Genomic DNA, 13,817 nt, shown 5'->3' on the forward strand with positions numbered 1-13,817 from the left:
CACTGAGGATGATGTTTTCTAGTTCCATCCATTTGCTTTCAAATTTCATGATGTCATTGTTTTTAGCAGCTGAATACTACTACTTGTGTAAATGTACCACATTTCTTTATCCAGAGACTCCCAGAGAATCAATAAAACATTATGTTAACTTTAAAAAAAATTTACATGGTTTCCAGCTTATTTGCTGCTATGAATAGAGGTACTGCTAGAATTTTTACTCAAGTATTTATGTGGATATGTTTTTTGTTTTTTTTTTTGGTAAATATCTTGAAACTTTTTTGGATTTTATATATGTGTACATATTAAACTCTATGAGCTATCAAGCTATTTTCCAAAATCCCTTCACTATTTTCTCTCTTGAGACTAATATATGACAATTACATTTGTTCTCCAATCTTGTCAAAACTGGGACCAATAACTTTTTAAATTTTAGCCTTTCTGGAAGATTTGAAATGTCATCACATCAGACCTTTGCTCTTTGATGTCTGATAGCATTATGTCTGTTTGTCTATTGCTCTATCATGTTTCCCATGAGTCCACCTATTGCTTATGTACATAATAAATTTGGATTAACAAATGCCTACATGGATTGAACTGGTGTGAAAAGGCACATGCTCATTTTACTTCACTTATTTTGTTTTTTTTCTTTGTCAGTGTCTCCTCTGCACTTCGGCAGACCAGGTTCTTTCCCATTTATTTTTAAGCATGAAGAAGCTCACAACTGGAAAATTCCAATGGCTCATTCAATCAAAGTTTCTGTTCTTGCTTTTGTGTGTCCTGGGGTTAGGATTGTAGTGATTGGAAAGGACCACAGTGCGGCAAGGAAACTGTAGTTTCCTTATGTCACCAATCTCTATATGCTTCCATTCCGTCACCTCTCAGGCTCTGACTTGGCTCCTCTAGAATCGAAGTAGATAGGAGGATTGGGGGTAAGTGACAGGCATCTGACCTGGTGTGTCTAACCATAATAATTGCATCAGTGGGCTAGCTGCATCAGTCTGTACCTAGTGAGGAGACAGAAACTTCGAAGTAGCTGAAACAGGAGGAAGAATGATTCGGTCCTTCAAAGGCAAAGAAGTGTTCTCATTTGTTTAGTCTTGCCCTGGGAGAAGTTGCACACAGGTAACAAGAATGCATCCAGAGCACAAATAGCATAGCAGAAGATCAGCGTCCAGGCTATAGACTAGAAGTGGAAGTCTGGCACAGGCATGGAAGAAGCCATAGGAGCATATGGTAGCACAGCCTTTGGTTTTCTGATTGAGAAGACTAAGGAACAGTTATGACCGTTAAGGTGGCAAGAGCCTAGAAAGACTGGATTCTAGATCATTCCAGGTAGCATGCCACCATGTGATCATGTACCCCTTTCACCTTGACCCTTAGCAGAAACTAGCTTTTCTGGGAGTTATCCTCTAATGTATTTGAAGGAATTCAACACTAGACTCACTGTAAAGAAGAAATAAATATAATTAAAAACTTTATTATATGTTTATTGGAGTTTTGTTTGCATATATATCTGTGTTCTACAACATGCCTGATGTCTGTGGAAACCAGAATAGTGTGTCAGGGAGTCAAGTCCCCTGAAACTGGAGCTACAGATGGTTATAAGTCACCATGTGTTGGGATTAAAACCACAGTCCTCTTAAAGCCAGACCTTTTAACCACAGAGCCATCTCTCTAGCCCCAGAGAAATTTATTATTGTTATTTAATCACAGGACATATATTGAAGGGTGCTTTCAAAGTATAGAAGCAACAACGGTGACCATGAGATGTAGAAGAGGCAAAAGTCTGATTTTCTTTTCTCCCTGTGATGTGTAACCTGTTCTGTAGAGAGCCCCACTTACTCTCTTGTACCTGTCCATGCTGGACCTCTGACATCACACATTGATCACATGACTGTTTCATATGCCTCTACCATTCAATGGGACTAAGCCAAGCATGGTACCCATGTAACCTTTTGCTTTCTTTTTGGAAGAGGGGGAACATTGTCAGCAAAGTAATCTTTTAACCAGAGACTCTCATGTACATGTCTGAGTCAGACACCAATCTCAAGACCTTTCAAAGTCTAAGAATGCCAGGAAATCCCTCATCATTTGGTAGAAACATATAAGCCCTACCCACTTGCCCCTAATACCAGGCATGTACACACACACACACACACACACACATACACACACACACACACACACACACACACGCACACACACACCATACATGCACATGCATGCACACACATATGCACACACAAAGCACACTGATAAATTTCTCTAAACACTCTCTTGCTGTCCTCCCTTCAATTTTTCCATGGAGCCATTTGGATAGGGGTGATAGTTGTACAGAAAAAAACCCCAACAATTTTTATAATCTTATGGCATGCCCATGTGAAAGTGGTTGACATTCTTAAATTTTCCCTTGGGTCCTTAAGTAGTAATCTAACGTAAAGAATCATATTTTAACAACTAGATAAAAGCGTGTCATCTACACATACATTTCCTATAACTGATCCTGCTTTATATCTCTGTGGTTGAAAGTCCAAAGTTCATTTTGTCTTCACACATCTCCCAGTAAGGCCATTACCTTCTTATCTCTCAGATGTGCACATTTCCATTGCATTTATAGGCTGTTTCTATCTTGCTGTTTTACTTTATGAAACATAAATTCAGGTTTTTCCTTTAACTATTTCCTTAAGAAATCAATATCTATTCATTTGATTTTCTCAGTGGGCAGTAACTAGAAATATGTCAGCGAACACATCAGTGGCAATTCAGGGTAATTTCTGATAGCCAAATTTCCTCCCCACAGCCTACTGTTAGGGAAAATGCTCAAGTATAGATTATTTTTCAAACATCTGGGACAGTTTTCTTGAACTTTCTTCATGCATTTTGGATGTGAGTGAGGGTCAAGTGCACGCCAACTTATTCTAACAAGGTGTTCTTTGCTCCTGTCTCACCTAGGGTGTGAACTGCTTTTATCCCTGCCCCCCCCCTCTGTCATTCTTTCTCCTCTCAGTGTACATTAACTGGACATAGTTCTGGGCATGATGATGATTCATTTAAGTATATTACATAATTTAAATAATATAACTAATTTCACCCTTTATACCCTCCCTAATCTTTCTGATCTCACTTTTCTACCCATGCTAGTCTCCCTCATCCTGTATCCCTTCTCTCTCTCTCTCTCTCCTCTCTCTCTCTCTCTCTCTCTCTTTCTCTCTCTCTCTCTCTCTCTCTCTCTCTCTCTCTCTCTCTCTCTCTCTCTCTCTTAAACACATGCCACACACAGACACACACATACCTATGCATGGTTTTGTGTACCTAGGATCCACAAATGAGAGAAAGAATGTAATACTGCTGTTTGGGTATGGCATCTGTACTTAATATGATGATTTCAAATTGACATTCTTGATCCAACTAGTGGAAGAAATTCTCACTAGTTTCACAGTGATGAAATGATGACTTCTGCTTGAGAAAGTTTAATAACAGACTTTCATATTATATTCATTAAAAACTCAGTGACCATATTGCTAAGTGGGCCACAGTGCATTTGAACAGTAACAACGAACTCTCTGTTGATCATGGCATTGGTGATTTACATTTTATGGTCAGTGGACAGCATTGGAGCTGCCATGCCATCTGTAGCTTGATACAAGGAACATTTGGAGGCTTATATCACGGATCCTATCCACCCACATGGTAGGAACATTACTGCATTTGTCAGATTTGTGCCAAAGATAGTATTAAACATTTACATAGAGGAATTAAAAGATAATGATCAGCACAAGCAGAGAAACAAAAGGTTTGTTGGGTTTATGATGACAGTCTTTGGAATCACCTTCCCACGTGAAGGAACTACCAGCGATGTGATGATTCCTAGCTAGCATTTGATAGGGGCAAGAGGTGAAAACTTTTTATAACTATTCTTTACTATGAGTAGCTGAAGACACTGTGAGTGTTGGTGAACAAAATGAAAACAAAGGAGCAGCTAAATGAAAGTTGCCTGGATTTCAGAATTGATATCCAGAGGCTGACTGTAAGTGAGAGATACACTTTCCAAGTATCTTGTCTCCATAAAACAACAACAACAACAACAACAACAAACCACTGTTAAGGAAGTCTCTGGGTTATGAGAAGGAAAGATGCTCCCTATAGTTCATGACATATAGTAGGCCCTCAAATAACTAGAGAATGAAAAGAATTTTGTACAAAGAAATCAACTCAGAACATAGACATTGGAAAGTTATAGGGTGTTCCCTTTGCTCTTCTTTGTGGTCTCATGAACTAACAGTTGGTGCTGGCTGCTGTCAAGCTTTTGGAAGCAGAGACAGGAGACTTCATAGCAGGGCTATGCACAGAGTGCAGATGCTCCTCATTGTTGTTCCACTCAATTCCCTGCCTTTCAAGGCCACAAACCTTTGCCAGTTTAGGAGGAAGCCAACAAAAACAGGAGGCAAAGCATGCGTCCACTCTGTATCAGCTTCCTTGGTACATGTGGTCCAAGGAAAAACAAATGTCTTAGGTATCTGCTGTTTATCAGACAGTGGGCAAAAATCCACCTGCATGAGTCACGTTATAGGACCATCAACAGGAAACCAAAGGAGGGATGGGAATGGGGAGTTAAGGCAGGGTGCTTTCATGTGAGGTCTGATTGGGGATAGGGCTAGATTAATTTGGATATTTCTGTCCACAGAGACTGAGATGAAATTTCATTTCTTTTCCACTGCTTTAATTTGGATTACTGTCTTCCTTATAAAGGCTTATCTCTCTGTCTCCATATGCATCTTCCTTATGCATAGCCTGCACACAGCATCGAGGATTGTATTTCTGATTTTATCACCACTTTGATGAAAACTTCCAGTGGGTTCTCATCAACCACTTTGGCATAGCTTCCAAAACTCTCTATTAATTGATTTCCATCTCTTTGGCTCCATCTCTGCCACTCTCTGTCTTACATATGAAATTGTAATTTTTGTCAGAATCTACTTGTTTACAAATACCTTAGCTGGTCTCATTAAGCATAGACAGAAGCCCATATTTTATTTGCCCTTTCTTTTTGCCTACTAGCCTAATTTCAGTAATATAACAGAAGTTCAATTAATATAAACATGTTAATTTACTTAGAATAAGAATTGTGCCTTGTGTATATCTTTTAGAGCTAAATTTACCAACATTCTTACCACAGAAATTGAGTTTTTTAAAAAAAATAAAGTGCTGTGGGTTCAGCAGTTAAGAACATAAGCTGCCCTTACAGAGGACCTGGGTTCAACATCCAGGTGCTCAGCATGGTGACTCACAATCATTTGTAGCTCCAGTCCCAGAGGACTCAACATCCTCCCCTGGCATATAGGGGTAAGAGGCATGCATACAGTGCATAGACATACATTCAGGGAAGACACCCATAACACACCACACATACACACATACGCACACACACAGACACACAGACACACGCTGTTTTTAAAACATAATTCTGAGAGCAATTTGTTATATGTCAATAGATAACAAACATACTATTTGGCATATTTTTCCTAATCAAAGTAGTGAACTAGGGCCTAAGTCTTCCTGGAAAGCTGTATACTGATATGCAGCAAAATAAGTATTAAATCCATATAAATACTACTAGAAGATGGCTACTGCAGCAATTATGCTATTATTATAAGATTCTTATAATAAGAAAGTACCAAATGTTTCTGATTCTTGTATGATTTGTTTCTGTTGGGTTAACTTTTATTTTGTTTTTGGATAATTTTTTTATAGTTCTGTGTCCATTTCTGGAATCACTCTTGGTGAAAAGTCTCAGTACCCATATACAATGACTTATGGGGTTTTTTGAGGCTTAAGGTGAGTGCCTGTCATCTGAAGCCATTTGCATTTGCTACTCCAAGGTACTAAAAGGCACTTCTTGCTAGCAACCGATTTTATTTGAGTGTTAGAACTATGGAGATGTCATTCATTTAAAACACAAATAAGTGCGAGATTTACCTTGAGCCCTAAGGCTTTGTGACATTTTCTGTACAACATCCCCCTTCCTCATGAGAGCCACATCAGTGTTCCTTGTGTTTGTTTTGGATCAGAACAGGGTTAGATCCTTTTATTTAGTGACTCTCAAATAAGTGAACTTCCCTTAGAACCATAGACTTTATAGCCCAGGGACCTTCATACCATATCCTAAACTTTGTGAAATTGTCAAAATACAAGCCTTCCCTGCATTTGGCGAAGATCCCCAGGCCTACACTGGTTTCAGCATCCTGGTCACAAACGTGTTTTTGCTCACGTTTTCCTGTGGTGGCGCAGGAACTGTCACTCTACACTAGTCTAGAAAAGACTTTAAAATGCATTGAACTATTTTTAAAACATATATCAGAAGTTTGATAGGAGTACTTGGCCTCTAAAATCAATAAAATATAGAAAATATCTTCTATGTCTTCAACCTTTTCTTTGACAGTTTGTCTTTCTGCACCTTTCTGTAGGTCAGTATGTGTAGTTTCCTCTGACCAAGTTTCTAACTTTTAATTTTACTATTTACATGTTTAGTCAGTTCTTTTATCTTTATTATTGATTTGGAGCCAAGAACATAAGTGCTTTACTGTAAGTATAATCAGTGATAGTTATGTTTTGATGGATTTGATAGATTATATACTTGTGTAATCATGACTCCAAATAACATCCAAATATTTTCACACACGTAGGCATTCTGAATTCTTTGCTTTTTATCATTCACTATTTTCACCAGGCTACACTGTTATAATATCTATAAATAATGCTTTATCTTTTTTGTTCTAAAGTTTTGTAAAAACTATCATAAAGGAATACTTATGTTTTTGTGGTTGCTTCCAGTAGGATTATAGTTTTCAAATTTTTACACGAAGCTGGTTTCCAGTGTTTCACTGTGTAGCATTGTGTAGCATGCCACAGTTTGAATAGGCCGTAATATGTAGTCTATTCACGTGGTAATGGGAGCCTGTTTCTTTTAACATGACTTGTTATTTTAATAACTAACATGCAGTTTTTAGAAACATATTTAATATCTTTGAGTTTTCCAACTGAGAATTGTCATAGCACTAAATGTGAAAAACTGTTAATTATCTTTTCCTCTTAATTTGACTGAAAAAATAGAAGCAAACTTCCTGAGAAAAATTAATGCAGAATGTGCCGAACAAATGGTGAAGGAAGCCCAACACTGTGTTTAAATGGTAAGAGCAGAGATAAAGAGTGCATATGAAAGATCACCGAGAAAAAGAAGAAAGGAACAGAGCAGTCTGTACATCATCCGCTTTCTGTTAAGAAAGTTGGTAGATCCATGGTGTTGTAAATGAAGGAGTGCTATAAACATTTTCAGATAAAGATATTAGAATAACTTGTCAGCAGGAGACCTTCATTAAAATACATGCCAAAGCTTCTGGGCTTGCTACCTCATCTGCAGGGATCCCCTCCTCACCCCCACTTCAGTGCTGCCTGCTCAGCTGCCTGGGAAATCCAGGGACACCTCCTCTTGTCCCTCTCTTGACCTTGTGGGATCATCTCTAAGGCTACATATCCTGTTTCCTCAAAGTTTTCATTTTTCACTTTACTAGTTCTTAATAGCCATTTAAGGTTATTCACTTTTTCTTGAATACACACTTTTTATATTGCTAAATAGTATATAGGAAGACCTTGGTCATCTACAGAAACCCGTTATTTCTTGTTTCTGCTGAATCATGAGGGTGCTTCCCCCCTGTGTGTGTGTTAATGTTTTATTGGTTCAATTTAATCCATGTGCAACCTGAGGGTATAAATTGGTGGTCCTTGCTTTGGAGAGTTTCATTAGTTTTCATAGGATGATGATGAGTAATGTTGCTTAAGTATCACAATTGTCCTCTCTGAAGGGCTGAGCTTAATAGGAGGGAGGTTCTTGAGTTCATTTTCAACTTCCTGCAGGCTCAGGATAGCCCATCACATACTTAAAGCATTTATCCTAGGGTAACTGGGCTTCCATATTCTCCTAATGCTCTCTGCCCTCGAATATTGGTATAGTTCTTTGTTTCTGGGTTTTATACTTTATTTTCTCCTTATCTTTCTTTTATATCTCTGTAGTTTATCTTGAAGTTCATTGGCAAACATCCAAGAACTAGAGTCATGAGTGAGTCTCCTATATTGCAATAGCGCAGAACGTGAGTGTCAGGAAAATTGTCGCTAGACCAGAAGAGCCACTGCACCTCATTTAGTCTCAGTTAGTTTTCCCTGTGTGAAATGGAGACACTAATGAGGCCCCCTCAAGATGAGGTTGAAGATTATTGAGGTAGTGTTGTGAACCCACTTTGCAACCATTGGTTACACAGCAGTTACTACGTGGAAGAAGTTCGATTACTCCTTGTCAGAAGAGCTAACAGACGAACATAAAGCTTTGCCTCCCGTGGACTCAGAGGGAAAAATTGGAGCATGCTTAGCAGTTATCCTCACTAAAGCTGAAGAAAGTCTTGGCAGTGTTATTTCCCCTCCCTGTGAAGGCATGCTGGGAGCAAACTAGAAATAAAAGGAAAATGTGAAGGGGATGTTGCTTCTATATGAGATTCTACTGGGGATCCCTGAGAAAAGGGATGGAAGATGATGTGAGAAATGTGTTGACATGATGAAACACAAGCAGGATGGTTAGTGAACTTTGGAACAGCTGTGAAAGCAATGAATGTGGGTGGAACAATAGCAATCAGAAAATAGCCCAAAGGAGAAAATACTGGCTTAGTTATATGTTGTTTTTCATCTTGAGCTCCTGTTGTCTGGAAAGCAGCTGGATGTGTTATGCACACTCTACTTGCCTTAATTTTTGCTCATTATTAAGTCACCAAACATTGTATTCTTAGCTGGTGTTTGTGTAATTTAATTTCATTACCTTTTTTTCTCTTAACCATACCACTAGGCCCTTTTATACACATTATTTTAATTAGTGCTTTAGTCAACACAGTGAAATGAACTTTTAAAAAAACTCCTCTGTCCAGTTAATAAAATGGAAGTGAGTTTCATCTTTCTGTGATTTTTGAGATGAGATGAGATTCAACAATCTCACTACTACTATTTCCTTAGATAAGCTCCCCTGGGTATTCAGCTCAGTTTATGTAGGTTTTGATTCTGTGGGGAACATTTATATTGCTTGGCAGTCACACACACACACACACACACACACACACACACACACACACACACACACACACTTTTAGTACTTTTCTTCCCCAATTCCCTTCTCTTTTCCCCTCCCTATCTCACTAGCATCTTTCTCAATTTTTATATTTTGCAGGTATTCAGCAAGATTGAGCAGTTCTTTAATCATTTGAAGTTTACCTTTAAGTTATGTTGTGTTTATTTTTTATAGTCTGATTGATAGATGTTATAAAATATGAGTTTAATTATTTCTTTTTACATTAATAAATCAATCTTAATATAAGAGCCTTTAGTGTGAATGAGAAAAAGTTAGGTGTATCTATATCAATATGTCTTTATATAGCTTGCCATGAAATTCAAAGCTCTGAGTTCTATAGAAATAACACAGCAAAGGGGGAAATGCTCTTTTATTTTCTGTTTTTTTTATTTATTTTTTAAATTACACTCATGATATTAATCACATTTGTGGTATTCATAGATTACATTCACAGTAGTCATTCAAATATATATATATATATATATATATATATATATATATATATATATATATAATTTTTAATGTTGAATGTCACTTCTTGAAGTGGGGGAAATGCTTTTTTATATGATTCAGTTTCCATAGGGTAAAAACAAATACATTGTTTGCAAGTGTCTCATACATTTCTGAAATTTCTCTTGTTTATCCCCATAGAGAAGATACTTGAAAAACATGATGAAGAACTTGTTCAAATCTAGAAAAAGCTGCTTAAGTTGAGGAGGCTTCTTTTCATCATGCCCTTTGGGAACTTAGACAAAGCAGGAAGATCAGTAGAAATCAGATAAAACAATACAACTCAAAGAAATCAGTTTTATTGGCATAGATAGTATATACTTAGGAATACCACTCACACATCAGATTTACAGACACACACCTATGCATATAACACACATATTTATTTTCTAATATCTGTATATAATTGAATGTGTCTATATGTATAATTAAAGTAAACTTCATCAAAATACAATTTACATAAAATTAAAATAACAACTCTTTAAATAATATATTTTGTGTGTATGTGTATGTACATGTGTGTGTATGTGTGCATGTGGGTGCATGCATGTGAAAACGAGAAGTCAATATCTGGTGTCTTCTTTAGTAATTCCTTACCTTATATTTTTGGAAAAGGTCTCTTATTGACCTAGAGATTATCAGGTAGGCTAGGTTGGTTGGCCATTGAGTCTCAGCCATCTTCCTGTCTCTCCATCTCCCGTGATAGGACTATAGATGCATGCTGCCATGTCTAATTTTTTATTTTGTGCTGGGATTCAGACTCGGGTCTTCACACTTGCATGGCAAGCAGTATATTGACTGAACTATCTCTAGAATCTTAAATTATGTATTTTTCATGAGCTTCAATAATTTTATATATATACCCACTGCAAATATTTATGCAACCTCATAAATCCCATGTCTTATTCTGTTGAATATTACTCATGTTCATTAAGCCAGCAATGATCTTATCTCTGTCACTAAATATTTACATAATTAGATAGATGTTTTTCTTTTTTATAGTTTCATAAAGATGGAATCATTAACATATATGCTGTTAAAGTTTTGTTTATTCTTTGAATATTTCATACACATATACAAGCATATCCCAACTTTTTTCTCAACATAGTTTTTATTGAGATTCATTCAAGTTGTTGCATGGATGGCCAGGGTTAAATTTTTGAGAAGTATTCCATTGTATGAAATATCATTTTTTGTTTGGTTTTTCAAGACAGAGTTTCTCTGTGTGACAGTCCTAGCTGTCTTGGAACCTGCTTCAAAGACCAGGCTGCCCTCCAACTCACAGAGATCCTTCTGCCTCTGCCTCCTGAATGCTGATATTAAAGACATGTACTATCACCACCTGGCTCGGCTTTCTGATTCTTTTCAGTATGTTAAAAAATTAATTATATATTATTATTATTATATTATATATATATAATTATATTAATGATATAGTTACATCATTTTTTCCTTTCCTCCCTCCAAACTCTCCCATATATCCGCTTGCTGTTTTCAGCTGTTGACCTTCCCAATGTTGGTATCTAAGAGACATTTAGAAGTTCAAAAGTGTTTGCTATGAGCTGCAGTTCAAACAAATTTGAGTGTGTGTTACAGTTAATTGAGCCCAAAAGCTGAAGCATTAGGGGTTTTTTCACCAAACTAGTATTCCAGAGAGGCAATGGGACCTTTGGAAAGCCAGGCCTAGATGAAGGTTTTAGGATACTGAGGACTTGCTTCTGGCAGGCATAGTGGAATGTTGGGTCTCTCCTCTTTCTTTTTTTGTTCTCTGACTGGTGATGTGAGTTTGAAAGGCCCCAATGAGTCTGATGTAATGTGCTAATTTGACACACATCACAGAAATAGGAGCAATTGACATGGGTTGTAATCTATAATCTCCAAATCTGTGGGCTAAAATGAACCTTTTGTCCTTACTGGATTGTTTCATCAGGTATTTAGTCATAGTGATGGAAAGTGGACTAACAGTGTGCTGTGAGCACTAAGAACTCACACAGCAAGACAGTGTCTCTCTTCAGTCTTTCAGACATTTTGTAAAGCACTTCTGTCTCACCTGCTTTCAACCCACAGGTAACAGAAGCAAGTTGGCAGATAGGGAAAGAAGAATAAAGAATGGAAAATGTGAAACACATGCTTCCAAGGCTGGTGTGAGCTGGGGGAGAGAAGAAATGTCTAAATAAAGTCTAGATTTTATTTAGTTAATTCTTAGACTTGGCTGGGTATGAAGGCTACTGTGTATTGATTTATTTGTGATTTATCAACAAGGAGAAATCATGAAGTAAGCACATATAACATGTCTGAATGAGCAGTGAACAAGAAAAAGAAAACACACTTCAGATTATATTAAATAATCATAGATTATTCAAAATTAACATAATTTTTAAGTACTTTGATGATTACAGTTAATTTCTAAAGTAGATTTTATGGGATATAGAATAACATGACTAATAAAACCACAGTTCGAATGATATTAAGGTGAAACCCTTTCTATGACCTGCTATGGAGTTCACTAGAAGGTGCATGTAGATTTTGGGCTTTCATGCAATTCTTAGTGAGATACTTGACAGACTGATGATTGTAACCATCTTCAGATGTTATGCACTATGGCAAATAATGTTTTAATGTTAAAAATCATATAATTTAAAAGAAAATTATTATGAGATTATGATATGTTGAAAAGAATTGGTAGCTTGAATGGTCTCACACTTGTCTCCTGACCCTGTCATCATATACTGCATTTAGAGTCAGACCTGTAAAGTGTCTAAAGTGGCAACAGAGAGTTCTTTATTACTACTTAAAAAATCTACTCAAATGTTGGGTATCAGAGGGGAGGTTCCAGCTATGTAAAAATGGTATTCACATCCTGGCTGTACGTGCATATGTTGTTGCTTCTAAAAATAGCACTCATCAATTTAGGTATCTATTATTTTGTTAGTCTGCCACACAGAAATATGTCCTCCAAAATCAGCAGACCTTGTGATTTTAGGTATTTTTTTTTTTGTACTTGGACTTTTTGGGGGGCCAGGACCTATCCAAGTATCTTGATGGTCTTAACATGTAACAAATACCTATAAAAAAGAATGATGTTCACTCATGTGCCCACCGTCATGGCTAATATTGACTCACGAAAGTGGATAGCTTTTATATTGGTGCCATTAGTGCTTTTACTTGGGAAGAACTGTAAAAAGCAGGGAGTGACATAGAAAGGAAGATTTACTTTTGGCAAGTTAATTAAGTCCTCAAAATTGAACAGCGAGAAAGCAGGATAGTCACAGTCTTTAACTACATTGTCTCCTTTTGAATCAACCACAAACCAGCCAAGGTAGTGACTATAGTTGATAGTACTGAGCAGAGACAGTTATGACTGTAGTGATAATGGGTTCTTGAAATTAGACAGAAAATACTCAATTCTTGCCATTACCATTACCAACCAAATGAGAAATTTCAAGCTAATACCTATGAATCACAGATTATTTATAAAGGGAGGATAACAGTAGTCTGTCTTCTAATTTACTCTATAGAATTACGTGAAGCACTCTCTGTGGGGAAATACGTGAAGCATTGATCATTGAATCTAATCAAAGCAAGTGCTCAAAATGTCTTAAATAAGCAATACAAATTACGGTAAGTGTGGTAGCTAAACAAAATATAATAATTATTGTGTGCTTGTTGTCATTGTTTTTGCAGGGAGCAGAGATGAAGGGTGAGAGTCTGTTAGTTTATGTTCCAGATGGGCATGCCCACCTGGGCTGTGAGAATGCACCAGCCCCAGCAGGCACTCTGTCCCTATTTCAGACCCTACTTTCATTTGCCATGCAAATTACAGGATAGCACAGGGTGAGAACAGTCCTGGTATAGTAAACTAGAAGATCTGCACAGCCTGCTGGGGTGGCTTTCTGTCCTCATTATTGGAGAAGAAAATGTATTCAACAGCATCCAGGTTCTTTTGTGCCCACATTTCCATATTGATTAAACATCACCATTCCTGGCTTCTTCAAATTGCTCTCTCATGCCTCATCTCCTGGTTGCCTTGCCATCTGTTTAATGTGTCTCTTGCTGGCCTGATGATCTAGGCTTCATTTTTCTTTGCAAGTTTTTTTTTTTAAATCAATCAAGTAAAAATAAAAATGATAAATGAACATATATT

Source organism: Peromyscus maniculatus, chromosome 1 (assembly GCF_049852395.1).
Source record: "Peromyscus maniculatus bairdii isolate BWxNUB_F1_BW_parent chromosome 1, HU_Pman_BW_mat_3.1, whole genome shotgun sequence".
Taxonomy (NCBI): Eukaryota; Metazoa; Chordata; class Mammalia; order Rodentia; family Cricetidae; genus Peromyscus; species Peromyscus maniculatus.